Source organism: Melitaea cinxia, chromosome 12, assembly GCF_905220565.1.
Source record: "Melitaea cinxia chromosome 12, ilMelCinx1.1, whole genome shotgun sequence".
Lineage (NCBI taxonomy): Eukaryota > Metazoa > Arthropoda > Insecta > Lepidoptera > Nymphalidae > Melitaea > Melitaea cinxia.
The window spans coordinates 11,300,081-11,317,226 of NC_059405.1; the positions used below are offsets into that span (position 1 = coordinate 11,300,081).

A 17,146-nucleotide genomic window follows, 5' to 3' on the forward strand; every position below is an offset into this window, starting at 1 on the left:
TGGCGACATATATATTATAATGAATACGATATATCATGATGTATGTTAGCGATAAGTTCCGAAACTACTAAACCAATTTTTATCAAATTTTGTAAGCATCTGTAATTTGGTCCAACTTAGGTAGTTTTTATCTCAATTATTGGTCTCAATATTGGTTATTGCAAATTAAATGTTTATTATACGACTTTAGTGTGTATTTATCGGTTAGTTCTATAAAATCCTAATAGATGGCGGTTTGACATCTAAGTTGCACAGATATCCGGTAGATGGTACCGTATTTCTATTTCTAGATTATAGATGGCGCGTTTGAATATAGAATTTACATATATTTAAATAAATCATAATCATAGCAACGCGTGGCTGGGTCAGCTAGATTTATATATAAAATTCTCACAATGTTAGTTACCATACTTCTCCGAAACGGATTATTATGAAATTTTGTGTGCTTATCGGGTAGGTCTGAGAATCGGCATACATCTATTTCTCATACCCCTAAGTTATAAGAGGGGGATTAAGGCGTTAAATAACATATGTGGAAAAACAACGTTTGCGAGGTCAGCTAATCTATACAAATAAATAAAATTGAAGTGGCTGGTGTTTGTAATATTAAAATAACCGCTTTTTACTAAATGCATATGGATGGATCCACGGTACATATACCAAAATAACATTTTTGTCTGTCTGTCTGTTTGTTCCGGCTAATCTCTGAAACGGCTGGATTGATTTTGACGGTACTTCCACTGGCAGATAGCTGATATAATAATGAGTAACTTAGGCTACTTTTATTTTAGAAATTTATTTGTTTCATAACTCCACGAACTGAACAATAACTTTTTTGGTAAGTTCCACGCGGACAAAGTCGTGGGCACAGCTAGTATATTATGTAATATACTAAATTTATCATAAAGTATGTCTATGTCTAAGTATGTCTTCTATTATCAGATCGATGAAGATCGATTTAGGTTGGGATCTTAGACCATCGTTTTTTTACTTGTTTACAAATAAATAAAATTGGAGTGTCTGTTTGTAATATTAAAATAACCACTTTTTACTAAATGCATCCATAATATGTATATATAAATATAAATATCTTATAACATACACACACGTTCGTCTGTTTCTATGGTAAGCAACTTTATGCTTGTGTTTATAGGTAACAGGCGGCTGATATAGCTATATACTTTTTTTTGTTGATTAATAGAAATATTACAAGTACAAATACCAATATTGCAATAAATTAATATTATACATACACGGTACATATACCAAAAAAAACATTTTTTACAACTTTTCTCTGTCTGTCTGTTTGTTTGTTCCAGCTAATCTCTGAAACGGCTGGACCGATTTTAACGGGACTTCCACTGGCAGATAGCTGATGTAATAAAGAGTAACTTAGGCTACTTTTATTTTAGATATTTATTTATTTCGTAACTTTGCGAACTGAACAATATTTTTTTTAATTCCACGTGGATGGGTTCGTGGACACAACTAGTACTTAATATTTCTTCGTTTGTATTGACTACGCGATACTACAAAAATCTTTCTAGGCATTATTGCATTAAAGAACTTAATATCAGTAAGTCTATACTTATGAGAAAGATTATATTTAAATAAGACACTCGTGTATAACTATGTGCATAGTTTTAAGATAAAGGAAAATCAACGTAGCGCCGCTACGAGAGTTCCATTCAATGACTACGTAATTAAATAGATCACAAGCATGCGTTAATCGGGAGAAAAAATTAATAGAAAAACGTTTCATATAACAGAGTACATAACCTAAGTCCAGTAAACGTAAACGCATTAGGTAGCTGAAACTTTAACCACCTCACTGATGATAGACATTTAATATTTTATGCGTGTGACCTAACCCTAACCTGGGGGAGTCTAGACATCTATCACTTCACTGACAGTAATAGATATACCGCTATTTAAGCCCATTAGAATAAATCGTTAATAGAATTACTAACTACTAAGTTAATTCTACGATAATTAAAAACACAAAATCTGTAACACTTTGTTTTTATTTTATATAATATACTAGCGACCTCTGTCCGTCCATATGTTTTTACACGATAGGTAATCACCAACATATCATATACTACGACCTTCTCCCAAACATGCTGCATCTTATGGTATAAGTATTATTCCGATCCGCTTAGTAGGTTTTGCAATATAACTGAACAAAAAAACCGGCTGTCCATTTCTTAGTAAAGAAGAAGATAGAAGATGTAGATAGATAATGGGGTGACACCTGAAACTATCTTGCCTTAACGTTTGTTCTAGAGTATTTACCATAAAAAAGACCAACAACAAGCAGTAAATATACCGTTAATAGGGTAAAACCACCTAGGTTTAAATAATATTCCTTCTTGAATACGAACTGAATGCTAGCGATCATTCAAGTTTTCGTTAACTGAAAAATTCTTGCAAAAACTTACCAATTAAAACTTTCGAGACATCCCTCCTATCCTCCTCCTATATCATAGATTCTGGATGCTATAGTTCTAGTTTATTAATAGTAAATGAGTCATTAATTGAGCATAAAAATAATAATATTAGTACGAATTCGTTTGACCTTCTCCAACATGGGAAAAGAAGCCTATGGATATTACACCACCAATGGGATATTACAGGCTGAAGCGAATGCGTTTGAATTTATCCATTGGCAAACAGGAGCATAGACGGAATATGGTGTAATTAACGCGATGAGAAATAATTCACGGCCGACAAAACGAGGAATTTAATACGCAAATGAAATAATTCCTCAGATTGATGACGCGATACCTCGCGCCTTTCTCGTTTTTTCCCCGTTCGAGTTTTTAATTATATTTTATGGACTCGCGATTCGCAATTTACTGGATTAACTTCGTTTAGATGGATTCGAGCATTTTAATTACTTTATCCGGCGACGGATTGCTTTTTTGTAACATTACTTTTATTTGATTTTTAACCGACTTCAAAAAAAGGAGAAGGCTACTCAATTCGACCGATATATATTTTTTTATGTATGTTCGGGAATAACTCCGTCGTTTATGAACCGATTTTGATAATTCTTTTTTTGTTGGAAAGGAGATATCCCTAGTTTGGTAACATGATAAGGAAACCAGGATCTCATGATGAGATCCCATATAAATCGACGGAAACTCTCAAAAATCAGAATAACTTTTTACTCGGTGTACCGATTTTGATGATTTTTAATTTAATCAAAAGCGGATGTTTACCATGTGGTCATATTTAAATTTCATCGAGATCGGATAACAACTTTTGGAGTAATCTTTGATAATACGTATTTACTTGACTATTTTTTCGTCTACCTACGTTGTATTGCTTGTCAATATAATTGAAGTCGGTTTTTCTTCGTTTGCTTGCGAACACAATTATCACGTTAAAATTTTCGTTTAAAGTATTCCACCTTTTAACTATTTTATATATTCGCATTGCTGAAAATCTCTCAATCTTCTTCATTTGTATAATAATCATTTTTACAAAATGTATCGGCTACAATTAGGAACTACGTTAATGACTATTAACTTTGATTTTTTTTGCGTATTAAACTCTTTAAAGCAGCGTCCAAAAGCTCGATATTTCAAAAACAGTGAAGCAGTACTTTACGTTAGAACGATTTTTGTATAGCATTATATTTTATTAGGTTCAAATCGAGGAAAGTTCACCATACATCAGCTCGACGCAGATAAAATCATTTTTACTGGATATATTTTAGACTGTATGCTCAAAACATTCAAAACTTGTCTTTCATCTTTCTACCACTGAAAGACACCTTGAACATAGTGTCTTTACGTAGCAGACTTCCATTTTAATGACAAATAGCATCTGAAGGAAAATAATAGTGGGCAGACATTTTGCGTGGTATCGTACTATCAACTGGACGTCATCGTAATTATTCTCCTGACAAGACCAATGTCCAGCTCAAGAAAAAAACATGATTAATTTATTCGTTTAAACAACTACCCATTATCCCTTTTATAAGTCTAAGTCCAGGTCAGTTAAAGAAAAAAATACTTCTATCGATATAGATGATGTTAAAAAAAATTTGTGATTTCATTTAAATGAAGGAATATATTTTTTTATCTGCGGTATGTCATTATAAAGGTCCGCCTACACGGTTACATGTTTCAAAATGATGTGCGTTTCATTAATAAGAAGAGAGCCAACGTGCGAGCAAACAACCTCCCTCAGGATCTAAACTTTTCGTCCACCTAACGACAATATTTGAAAGTTATTTCAACATTCACAACCCTCATAGGCACCGTTAAAATTTTCCCTGCCACCTTATTCATAATACACATGTTATGCCTCTCTTTCTAATAATGACACTAGACATTAAGAGAGAATGAAATAGAAATATTTGCAAACTGACATCTCTGAATTAACGGTGGTCGGGTCATGATAATTTACATATTTAGGTGAAATTAACCTCGCTGCGTTAAATTGTATTATGAATATTAATAGCCGTGCGTGTGCGAGTAATGTATTATATTATATGGTTAAGCACAGTACCATCTTTATGGTCCAGATTTTGGAGTTAAATTATGATGGTCTTAACAAAAAAGTAAAGCAAATTTCGATTTTTTTTTTTGTACATTTACAGCATCTGTTTATTCGAATTAAAATGTATTGTTATTACTAATCTATATACTGTTTTGTGTAGGCTGGATGAGGATTGCGGAAAACCGATATGTCTGGCGCGAACTTGCGTAGGCCTATGTCCAGTAGTGGACTCCAATAGGCTGAACTTACTGATTGACTGTACTATTTTGATATAGGTATATAAAAGTTAGAATAAAAAATTAAACATTACAGTCTAACATCTTTATAATATAAATAAAACTTTAATTGTATCTAATACAAGTCAAAAATCTAAATTCGAAATTTCAAATCAATTTCTAAACTATCTCATTAAAAAATATTAATATAGCGGATTTTTTTTTTCGCATACTAAGCAGTAGAAACGTCCAAACAACCGAAGGCGAAATTTCAGAAGAGACGAGGTTTATTTGGTTATCTAATAAAATATTACGAGCTTGACAAGTGCCTCGTAGCACCCTGGTGGCCTTTCTTACCTTCGGTTATAGCCCCTTAAGCAACTCCAAGTAAAATGTGGATATAAAGAAAATTGCAGACGGGCTTTTTAAATTTTTTAGCTACATTGATAAGTATAAGTTTGGAAAAAAGAAAATAAAATCCTATAAATAATATATTGATACTTTTTTAAATATGAAGTTGTGACTGACCAAGTGATCACTAGTGTAGTTAATATAAATGACGATTTAAAGTGCTTTTTACTTAAGTAAACACTTTTATTTATTTAGATTTAAATTTTAAATAAAAAAAAATATTATTTTCAGAAGATATTTAATTTTTAGATTTATAAAATAAATTATCAGTGTCTCAAAAATAATTTTAATAACTATACTGCAAGTATTTTTCTTAATATTCTACCAGACTTCAAAGTTTGCATATAGAATAGGTACATTACCGAAATAATGAGAATTATTGAAAAACCTGTAATTCCTTAAGGAATCGGACATCAGAAAATTAAATAAAACACCGTCAAAAAAGTAACTTATTGCGGCATATTATTTTGAGGGCGGTAAAAATGTGAGGGGATTTAAATTTAATTTTCGAACTGAAACGACGTGAAATATCCCTCGTGGCGAAGTTCCAAGTTCAAATGTCGTATAACAAATTATTTTAAAAGAACAAGCAGAAAAGAAAAAAAATAAAATTAGAACGTCAAATGTGCCTCAACGGCCTACCTCTTATTGCCGTGGAAATGTCTTCGTAAATTAAAACAGATATCTTCTTAATTCAAAATTAAAGTAATTATATTGTGCTTTTATTATTTAGGCACTAAAACCTTCGTTTGTGATTCGTCTTTAAAAAAATTAAGCATTTTCTTAAAAAGGATTTAAATTATTTTACACAAAATATAATGGCGAGATTTTGTTATTACACGTGAAGACATCTCAGTCATTAATAACATAAACAATTTAATCAAATTGTAAAATATTGGTCCTTATTAAAATTTTATAATATAACTAGAATCGGTATATGTCGAGGCTAAATTATTTTAAAATGACCAGTTACTCCGATATCTAAAAGATAAACCTGATCACTAATTCAAATTTAATCAAGCACAATTAAAAACAAAGGTACCTATGAGTTTAAATTACAAAAGTAGTTTTACAGATAATATTTCTAATAAGATAAACAAAACATTAAAAGGTTTCCCTCGGAGGGACGCGACTTGTACTTGGTAATTAACAGGGTCTCCTCAGGGAAGGCCGGTCCAGTAATATATTATATTTCAGATGACACTCCGCGCTGAGGGTCGACGTTTTGAAGGATCGTAATCACAACTCCAAATGTTTAGATACTGGAACATAACGTTATGTTTATCGAAGAAAACAAACAATTTTTGCCGTATATTTCATGCACCGAGAAATGTAAACCGTTTACGGCTAAAGCTAATATTTGCTTTGTTTGTACCTACAATAAAAATAAAATTATGATCCAATCTATAGTCATTAAATCATAACGATATACTCAGTGAACAAAAGTAATAAAACGTTTTATCCTCAACCTTACAAAACTACAATATCTACTTGATTACGAAGAAAACGTATATTGCCCTATACAATCTGCGCCTAATTTAATTTTCATAGTTTACTGCGCACGAAGTTTTTACGATGAACGATACTTCTTTAAGTCCTACGTCGTAACGTCTATATGAAGCTATAACAGTATCCTTTCTTTATTTCAAAAAGAAACCTTATTTTAACAGTCATAAGGACTATAGATTTATTATTTTTACACAGTTGACTGTATAAAGTAGAAGGCGATTAATTCTTAAATGTTAGATGAGGTGTAAAGTCTTTTGTAACGTCGTTGGATGCTATACTAAGATTGACGGAGATTGGAGCTCGTAGCGATATTATAACAAATTATGATTACAAAAACTTTAGTAAATATATTGTATCGCCTTAGTAACTAGATTAAAATAATTCAATAAATACTGTTAACGTTTTACGGTAACAAATAACTCCCAAAGCAGCACAAAGCAGTTAAGTAAAATCTGAAATTATTTTTTTTAAATCGGTGCATTTGCAAGAGAAAAATAAAAGTATTTTATTGGTTACAAAATTTTTTTTTTTATTTTATTTAAAATACAAAGAATCTTACAAAAAAAAGTTAGCATTTAACGGTGTGACAAAAATCATCGTTGATTTATCCGCACACCGGCATTCGACATCGTACGCTCACAATATCAAAAAATAAGTCGTAGCATAATTATAACAACTTAACAGTAACACACGATCAACATTTTTACACATCTACCCTCCAAGTTTTACAATTAATCAGTCACAAAATAATACAGACGCAGTAGCAGGATACACACGGGGTGATTTACTTTGATGATATTATTTAATGTTTATTTTTTATTAATGATAAGAAATATTGTTTTAATTTATATTTTATATTTGTTTTTGTAATTTCATTTTTTAGTGAAGCTGGTAGGGCGTTTATTAATTTTGGTATTCGATATAGGTAGGTAGGGTAATAAATAGATAGGTACAATTCGTACTTTTATAATTAAGGTGGTACAAAGAAATGTATTTCAAATTAAAGTGCACCTGTTAACTGAATTAATTTGATAACTGGATCTCAGAATAAAAGGGTTCTCCCATCTAGGATTCTATATTTAATTACAAATTAGATGCGAAGTGTAATACAGAGCACAAAATTGCTAACAAAATAAAATATTCTTGTGTCTCTGTGTGTGTGCGTGTGTATTTGAGACAATATAAGGTATTTAAAAGCAATATAACAAAGTTTCAATTTCCTTAAATTAATGCAGTTTAAAATAAAATATTATATTTTATGTTTAGGAATAAAGGCTACGATAGTCGGCTACGAGTCACATGTATCTTCTTACCAAATACCGTTAAAAAAGATACTATATCTTGACACAAACAACACATTTTAACTCTATGAAGACGATTAACAGTAGAATTTTTTTGCTAAATAGACCATATAGAAATTTAAAGACAAAGTTGGCATAGTAACTTATACGTATATTTAACCTTTTTTTTTTGTTTAAAAAGCGATTTTTGTACTGCGTTTTGGTTATATTTAAATACTATTTTTGTAATGATACTAAAACATTTTTATTTTATTTCTATATAGCTCGTAATAAATGTGAATAACTCCTAAATCTTGTCCGGACATCTTTATAAGCGCTACTTCACCCCTACTGGTTAGCTGGAATTACGAAATATAAAGTAAGGACTACAGAAAAAGTAAAGGTAACTTTATATTAATATTTAACATACCTTTTTTGTATAGTTCAATTCATAGTAGAAAACTTTAAGATCGGAGAAAAAAGTCTTTTCGTATTTTTTCAGTAAAAAGGTTGCAATAAAATCTTTTTGGTTGTATTGTTTGTAACTGGCTGGTTTTAATATCATGAAAAGGTGACATTTTAAAAATATAAAAACCGGTTTCGGGAATTCTTTATTTGTTTTTCTGTCCGCTAAGTCACGAAAAATATTTGTGACGTTTATGGACCAGCTGCAGTATCAGTTAGAGTAGTACAAAATTGGTTGAAGCTTTTTCAGTTTGAAATGTTTTATATCAAAGATGCATTTCGCTCTAATCGCCCAGTTATGGATAAACGTGACGATATTTTTGAAAAGTGGAACTAGATTGACATTTGAGTAGTTACGATATAGCTGTTTGCTGCGTTGAGAATACGCAGCCAGAATTGATCAACAGAAAAGGTGTTGTCTTTCATCAGGACAACGCCTGACCACGTACGTCTTTAGCCACTCAACAAAAACTATCTCAAAATTTGACTGTGAGTCTTAATCCATCCGCCATATATCTTGCACCCTAAGATTGTCATCTGTTTCGGTCCCTTCAAAATTATTTAGATAGTGCAAAGTCAACATCAAAAAAGAACTGTTAAACTACTTGTCGCGGTTTCAATCCATAAGTCCCAAAATTTCTACAGCAGCGGAATCCTTTCACTACACCTACAAATTCTCTCCACTCTTTCCTTAAATTTCTATATAAACTACGAAGAAACTTTTTCTATTATTCTTGTCTATCATCGTAGTTTCATTATAGTATAATATACCCTTATAAAAGTTATTCCTTATGTTTACCTAGTTCAACAACTTCGAGAAGGAGTTCGATAGGTTCAGTTGGGTTGGGCGGCGTTTGGTAGACTTCGTTGAGTTTCACTTCGAATAGTCCGCATTACTTGAAGGCAAAAGTCTTCGAGCAATGCGTCCTTCCTGCTTGTGCCGAGATACAACATACGAAGCCGGAAAGCAGACACTGTAAAGGGACTGGTCCACAAGTTTAAAGTCGCGCAACGTGCAATGGTTATGGTTTTTCTCAAAGATAACATTAGAAATGAGACTATTCGCGAGAAAACGAAAGTAACCCGTAGAATTAGCAAGTTGAAGTGCCAGAGGCTGGTCACCTGTGTCGCAGGACAGATGTCCGTCGGAGCAGACGTGTCCTGGAGTGGAGGTCGAGTCTTGGCAAACGCAGCGTGGGCGTGGGACGTCCTCCGCTCCGCTGGACCGACGATCTACGTAAGATTGCCGGTGTAGGCTAGATGAGGATTGCGGAAAACCGGCATGTCTTGCACGAACTCGGGGAGGCCTATGTACAGCAGATATTCAAAAAATAACACAGCAGATATTCAAAAAATAACATACGGAGAACACAACAATAAATATTCAACCACATTGATTCCTACTCAACTAATGATTACCATTTTATTTCGCGGTTATGTTTAGAATAGATAAGATTAAACAAAATGCGTATCAACTGTCTACTTCGCCTACTAACCGTACGCTCTACATTCATCTCGACCGCCTATAACTAGTGTTTTTCACGCAAGTTTTATGTGCTATTATTTGTTACGAGATATAAAAGTAATCCGGCAGGACGTTACAGCCTGACCGGCTCATCCTGACCACATAAAACCTTGCAACATAACCCCTTTATGTCGTGTCGGACAATAAAATCTGACTCTATGTATTGTTTATTTACTTATGCTTGTAAATTTACGTTACTTTTAGGCGGAAATATATTTTACACCCGTTTTCTTTTCTGTATACATTTATAGGACTTAAGAATATTTCTATAACATTATATTTATAAAACTCCAATACCATTGTGAGACTTATTCATATATAAAGATTTCGTAAGTACATCAACATTTTCCACTAGTTTATAGAAAAACTTTAAATTCGATTAATTTCTATTGTGTGGCTTTTAGTAATGCAAGATTATATATCACAGATGGTTTCCTCAATGGCATAGGAACGGTAATAAGATAAACACTATTCTTTTTTGGTTTTGACATATTGTTTTCATGTATACAATCATTCGAAATTAACAATTCATGAGCGCCATATAAGTTACTCCTACCACGTATTACTTACGACAATCCAAAACCCATTTTCTGTCATAAATAAAACAGGTCTCGGGCGCCCCATACCTTTCAATTTCTACATAGTACAAACAATATTCCCGAGCCAATACTAAACAACTGTCATTTTATTTTATCACCAGGCTTTCGCGTAAACTCGCTCGCTAGTGATAAATTTTAATGTTACAGTAAGAAATATTGTCGCGTGGTAAGGGTAAAGGTGCAATGGAATTCTTTATGTCGGCTATGAGTCTAGTGTTAAATGTTTTAACTTCAAATTCAATAAGAGGTAAACAAGAAACGATAATGTGCTTAACCTTAACTGTTAATACTTAATAACTGTTACGTACGATTGTTTTTTTTTTTATTTGTTATTACGTTATATATATTTTATGTAAATTTTTTAAATGCATGTGTCAAAAACATTTACTTGTAACGCTTGCTATCGTATATTAAGGACTTACTTGCCTTATTGCCTCATAAATTGTAAATTCATTAGCTATTATTACTAATTCTATAACGTTTACCTGATTTAAATAATGCAATAAATATTTTGCATATAAAACTTTATATTATGAATGCACATGGAAGTAGAATAAAAAGTAACTAAACTAAATCTATAGGAATGTAAAGCAGAAAAATAATTTTGATTGAATGCGTCTGAGATTACTCAAAAATAACTTGAAAAAAAATACTTATGTACGCACGCAAATTATACTTCATTGGCTAGCTAACTTCACGTTGCTAACTTCTTCGTTGACTAGCTAACTTCAGGGTATAGACTTTTTTTGTGACGTTGTGCGCGCGCATCGTAAAAATTTACGCTCATAATTTTTTAATTACGCGCCAAACGAAGTATAACTTCAAAAAGTTTGTTTGACTACGTGTTTTTGAAGTACGTTTTCGGTGAAATGTTGCGTTTTCAAATTTAATAACCAACACGGACTTACGCTATTGTCAATAATTCAACACACAAGACGGATTAAATCACTCAGATTTTAATACAATTTTTATTTTATATCTACTAAACAATATCAAACTTCCTAAGAAATATAACAGATACCTAATTTTAGTATAAAATGAGTACTTAAATAAAAGGTTTTGTTTAAAAAATACTGAAGTTAAATCCTTTGGGAAGCTATAACATTATGCATGCCGCGCTTCGTTGTGTAAGCTTAACCCATTGTAAAAGTGTCTTTTAACAAACTCTTACAACTTTTAAACTCAACCGTGTCTCAAATCTCGAATCGGTCTCGAGAGGTTTCCTGTAAAAAATTAACGTACAAAAAGTCGAAAAATAAAGTTCGGAACGTCCCCCTTCGCGAGTAAACATTTTAGCCGCTTGGAAATACGGAATTTAAATTAAAAACGTTCGAGTAGGTTCTTTGGTGAATAAAATATTATATATTAATAGAAACTTAATAAAATAACTGAGTTTTTAATTTTTATGATTACTTACTACATGATTAGTTACTTAACGAAAATGAAATCATGTGTTCGAAAACAATTTATCAAATTTTTAAATAATTATTATAAGTAAAATTTACTTTACATTACCTAAATTACTTATATTTCACATAGATATTTTTAAATACAAAAAAAGAGTGAGAATTATTTATCTATCAAATTTTTAGTTTTCTTTATTTTTCAAAAAAGTACGGTAAACATATACATTTATTACAAATAAACCCTAAAATTAAATTCTAAGTGCCGCATTATGAACGACCACCATTATGCAAGCAAATACCGCGCTTAATTCACGTTGAATTCATTAAGTTTTAAAAGGTGCTGTAACTAGGTGTCTTGATAATTTAATCCTTACAGGATTGCCCAATTAAAATGTTTCCAACGACTTTTTAAATATTCACCACGGCGAAGGGTTAAAACAAGCCTAAAAACGAGGTAAAATTTACAACTCCTACGAGAATTTATTCGAATATAATGACATTTTAGGTGTCGATTAGTAAAAGTTTGCTCGAAAAGTTTGACAGGCGCTTCGGAGGATTCAAGTCGTCAATACGAAAGTAATTAATAACGCAAACGTTTTATTTAAAAGAAGATTACTCAAAAATGTGTTGTACGGTTTTTTTAGGGGAAAACAACGAAACTTACTAATACTACTACTTAAAGCATAAATAAAAAAATAACTGAATAAAGATTTAATTTGACACGTCTTATTACGTAAGCCTACTTACTATCCTTAGTGCCTTTTCACAGGTTGTGGATAACGCCATTTGACGGATGACAGAATCCAACAGATAAAAGTTTTTTGATTTTCCATCAAATTCCAGTTTATTTATGAGATATTTCTGTTTTCTTTCTTACTATTATTAGTTGAGGCGAAACAGGTCCTAATGGTTTACAAAGTGAAATAGCAGTACAATTTATTATTTGTATTAATTAACTTAATGTTACTAATCTATACTCTATATAATTAAATAAATAAAATGCAAGTGTCTGTCTGTGATTTAAAAAAAAAGTGATTTTTCAAGTGCATAGGTAGGTATAGTTATTTACACGTTTCTAAAACACAAACAAATAATTTTAAATTTTTTGTCTGTCTTGTCTTTGTTTTTGTGGAGTAACATATAGGCTAATTTTTCCCGTGAAATCGGAATTTACGCGAGAAAAACGTTTACCGTGCGCAAGTACCTAACGCCTAGATAGATATAAAATAATCAAACTTTTTTTGTTAAATACGACAAGTGCCAAAAAGTAAATGAACAAATAAAATTAAAATACTTATTATATATATACTATAATATATACTTATTATATATTATATACTTACATTCTGCATATCAAATATTTGCTTTGTATTGTTGTCTTTATAGTATAAGTACCAACGTTAAAAACGTTTTTAAATGTTTGTCTATATGTCTGTACATCTGTCTCTGGAACGACTAAAATAAGATAATTATCATATGGCAATATACAATTTTTATTCCATATATTCCACAGGATTTTTACAAAAAATAATGAGTATCCAGATATAATCTCCCACGCGAAGCCGCGGGTACAGCTAGTTTTACCAGTTGAAAAGTTCAATATTAATAAATTTATTTAAAGAGCATTTATTTCGACTCGTCGTAACGGTCGCCCGGTGGTCGAAATCCGACCATAATTAATTTAAATTATAAGTTTAAATGTTATCAAAGACTATACTTCTATACCCCATGGAAAAATCTCATAAAACGGACAAATGCAAACCAAAATTCTAAAAATCATGTCACATAATAAATTTTATCGAGGTCTGTAAACTACTTTTTGAGTAATCTTTGATAACGCGTAGTTACTTGACTATTTTTTCGTCGATCTACGTTGTACTCGTCGATGTAATTGAAGTCGGTTTTTTTTCGTTTGCGAGCAAACACAATTATTCAAACTAATTATATGTTGATTAAATCTAAATTTAAAAAAAAATTATTATCTATAATCTATGATCTATTTTCAATTTGACTACAGACTTCAACAATAAACAAAAGAGTATATATGCGTGTGTATGTCAAATACATGGTAGAGTGTCTAATATTATTTTATTACTTTAATTTTCTTGTAATTTTCGTAAAAAGGGGTAGTTACAATGTTTTTGCTTCACGCATATAGAAGATAGAAAAGTAGTAGTAGTAAGTAATATAGAAGACTAGCTGTGCTCGCGACTTTGTCCGCGTGGAATAGTGACTTTACATTTTCAACGTGATTCTTTAAATTTGCACATTTTTTATTTATTTATGAACCGATTGACATGAAAAAAAACACTAAATGTTAAGCTAAGCTGACCACAATTTATTAGTGCAAACCACATCTAAATCGGATAATCCGTTTCTGAGATTAACATGAACAAACGCACAGACAGACAGACAAAAATTCTGCCAATCATTGTTTTGGGTGCTATCTGCGTTGATAAGGGGTCCAATTGTATTTTTCTCATCTATGTATCTTAAATGTACAAACAGCGACCCGTTACATTTTTATTGCATGTATTGATTATATATAAACTATACATACACACAATTCAGAACTTAAAAACAAATAGTTAATATGCACATAATAGTACAGATACAGATAGTAGAAATAGTTCTTTATTTTAGTACCACATTATCAAGCCTCGGTAGCGCAGTAGGCAGCGCGTAAGTCTCATAATCTTAAGGTCGTGAGTTCGATCCTCACCCGGGGCATATGTTTTTACTATAATAACCTTTTTTGTTTTTTTAATTTTATATAATAAATAATATTTTGTATACATTTATTATTGATTTATTAGTATGCAAGCGTTTAAAATTTTCATAATGTATTTTAACAAATTTTAAAAGAACATATTTGACAACAATTTGCAACCAAATTATTTTGTATATAATTATATAGGTATTATCGAATTAACAAATTTATATAAAAAAGACAACTGCTGTGTTTCAAATTTATTAAAATGTGTTAATGTTTAGGTACGACTTAAAACATTTAACACAACTTGCTCATTTAATTACAGATTTCCGCAACACGCGACAAGCTAGAAGATTGACACGAAATATTATTATTAATTAATTATAATTGGATTTAATGTTTTTCATTAGTGCCAAAAATTAGAAGGAACCACGGTGGCACGAGCTTGAATAGCACGAAAGTTTACAAACTTGTACCGCCATCTATTAACAATATTATTACACTGTATATAGCGCCATCTACTGTATAAGTTGTAAACTAACTCGAGAAATCTGCGTAGTTTCATATTATTCGTGGAATTTAAAACATTTATACCATTGTAGTTCGTATACTCAACAATAGATGCCACTGTTAGCAGATTTCTTTTTTAAATATTTTTCAAGCCCAATATTGCTGAGATTCTTCAGCAGGGTCATGTTGTCAGTGCTGTATGTCGACACAATTAGACAAACCTTTAAAACAATTTGCAAGTTAAGGAAACTTTACAACAATAACAAGCCATTTCACGCAATTTTTAAGATAACCCCGATATCAGCCTTTTTAAAACTATAACTATAAACATACTGCAATTTGGTTACATAGTAGAGATTTTAACATTTGAGTATGGACGTGGACTCTCACAGGTTCTGTATAAACATATCTGTATGATATAGTCTTTATGTTAGTCTTATATTTTTTACGTAAAATATCAGAAAGTAGTAAAGCGAGTCGGTCTAATTCAAAGAAGTGTGTGTTAACTTATGTACACACGTAAGAAGTTATACTCCATTGGCTAGCTAACTTCTTCCCTTACAAGCTAACTTCAGGGTATAGCATTTTTTAACCGACTTCCAAAACGTGCTGTGTGGCTACGGCACTAAAGAATTTAGCCACCCCCTCTCTTCCCGTGGGTGTCGTAAGAGGCGACTAAGGGATAACAAAGTTCCACAACCACCTTGGAACTTCAGAAGCCGACCTATGGCGGGATAACCATCCAACTGCTGGCTTTGAAATACACAGGCCGAAGACGTGCAGCAGCGTCTTCGGTGCGACAAAGCCAGTACTGCGGTCACCAACCCGCCTGCCCAGCGTGGTGACTATGGGCAAAACACATGAGTTCACGTTATTTTTGGCGTAAACTTGTGGAGGCCTATGTCCAGCAGTGGACTGTATAGGCTGTAATGATAACCGACTTCCAAAAAAGGAGGAGGTTCTCAATTCGACTGTTTTTTTTTTAATGTATGTTACATCAGAACTTTTGACCGGGTAGACTGATTTCGACAAATTTTGTTTTAATCGAAAGGTGGTGTGTGCCAATTGGTCCCATTTAAATTTATTTGAGATCTAACAACTACTTTTCGAGTTATATCTAATAATGCGTTTTTACTTGACGTTTTTTTCGTCGACCTACGTTGTATTATACCGCATAACTTTCTACTGGATGTACTGATTTTGATAATTCTTTTTTTGTTGGAAAGAAGATATCCCTAGTTTAGTACCATGATAAGGAAACTAGGAAATGATGATGGGATCCCAGAGAAATCGAGGGAAACTCTTGAAAATCCGCAATAACTTTTTACTGGGTGTACCGATTTTAATAATTTTTAATTTAATCGAAAGCTGATGTTTGTCATGTGGTCACATATAAATTTTATCGAGATCTGATAACTACTTTTTGAGTAATCTTTGATAACGCGTATTTGCTTGACTATTTTTTCGTCGATCTACGTTGTATTACTTGTCGATGTAATTGAAGTCGGTTTTTTTTTTTCGTTTGCGAGCAAACACAATTATGTTTATTATTTGTGACGGCTGTGCGCGTACATCGTAAAAATTTTACTCACAACATTTTTCAATAACATGCCAAAAGAAGTATAACGTCAAACACCTCTGAGGAAAAAAAATACGATTAGATGGTACATTTTTAGAGTTGTTTGTTACGGATCAATCAGATCAAATATTGAAAATTGCTTGATATTTGAATGTTCTCGTCCTTCGTGCGCTGATTGCCAGTAATTTAGCTTTACTATGACTGATGTCATGAGAGACTCCATTTCCGCATTACTAATAAATAATAATAATTTGACGTCCATACTTAAAGTTAGTCTAATTAATAATAATAAAAAAAATCTTACACTGAATTTTGAAGTCTATTAATTTAATGTTACATATCGTTAGTTACTCCTAATAAACACTAGATGTAAAATTGTCCTTAGACTCAACTCTCAATAACACTAAATGTAACTAATGCAA

General features: G+C 31.7%; 1 non-coding gene across 1 annotated transcript; it reads left to right on the plus strand.

The window, feature by feature from the left end:
- The first annotated feature begins 14,579 nt into the window (after window positions 1-14,579).
- Window positions 14,580-14,652, plus strand: Trnam-cau. Its single transcript has one exon. It is a non-coding gene; the product is annotated as a tRNA-Met (tRNA).
- The last annotated feature ends 2,494 nt before the right edge of the window (window positions 14,653-17,146 follow it).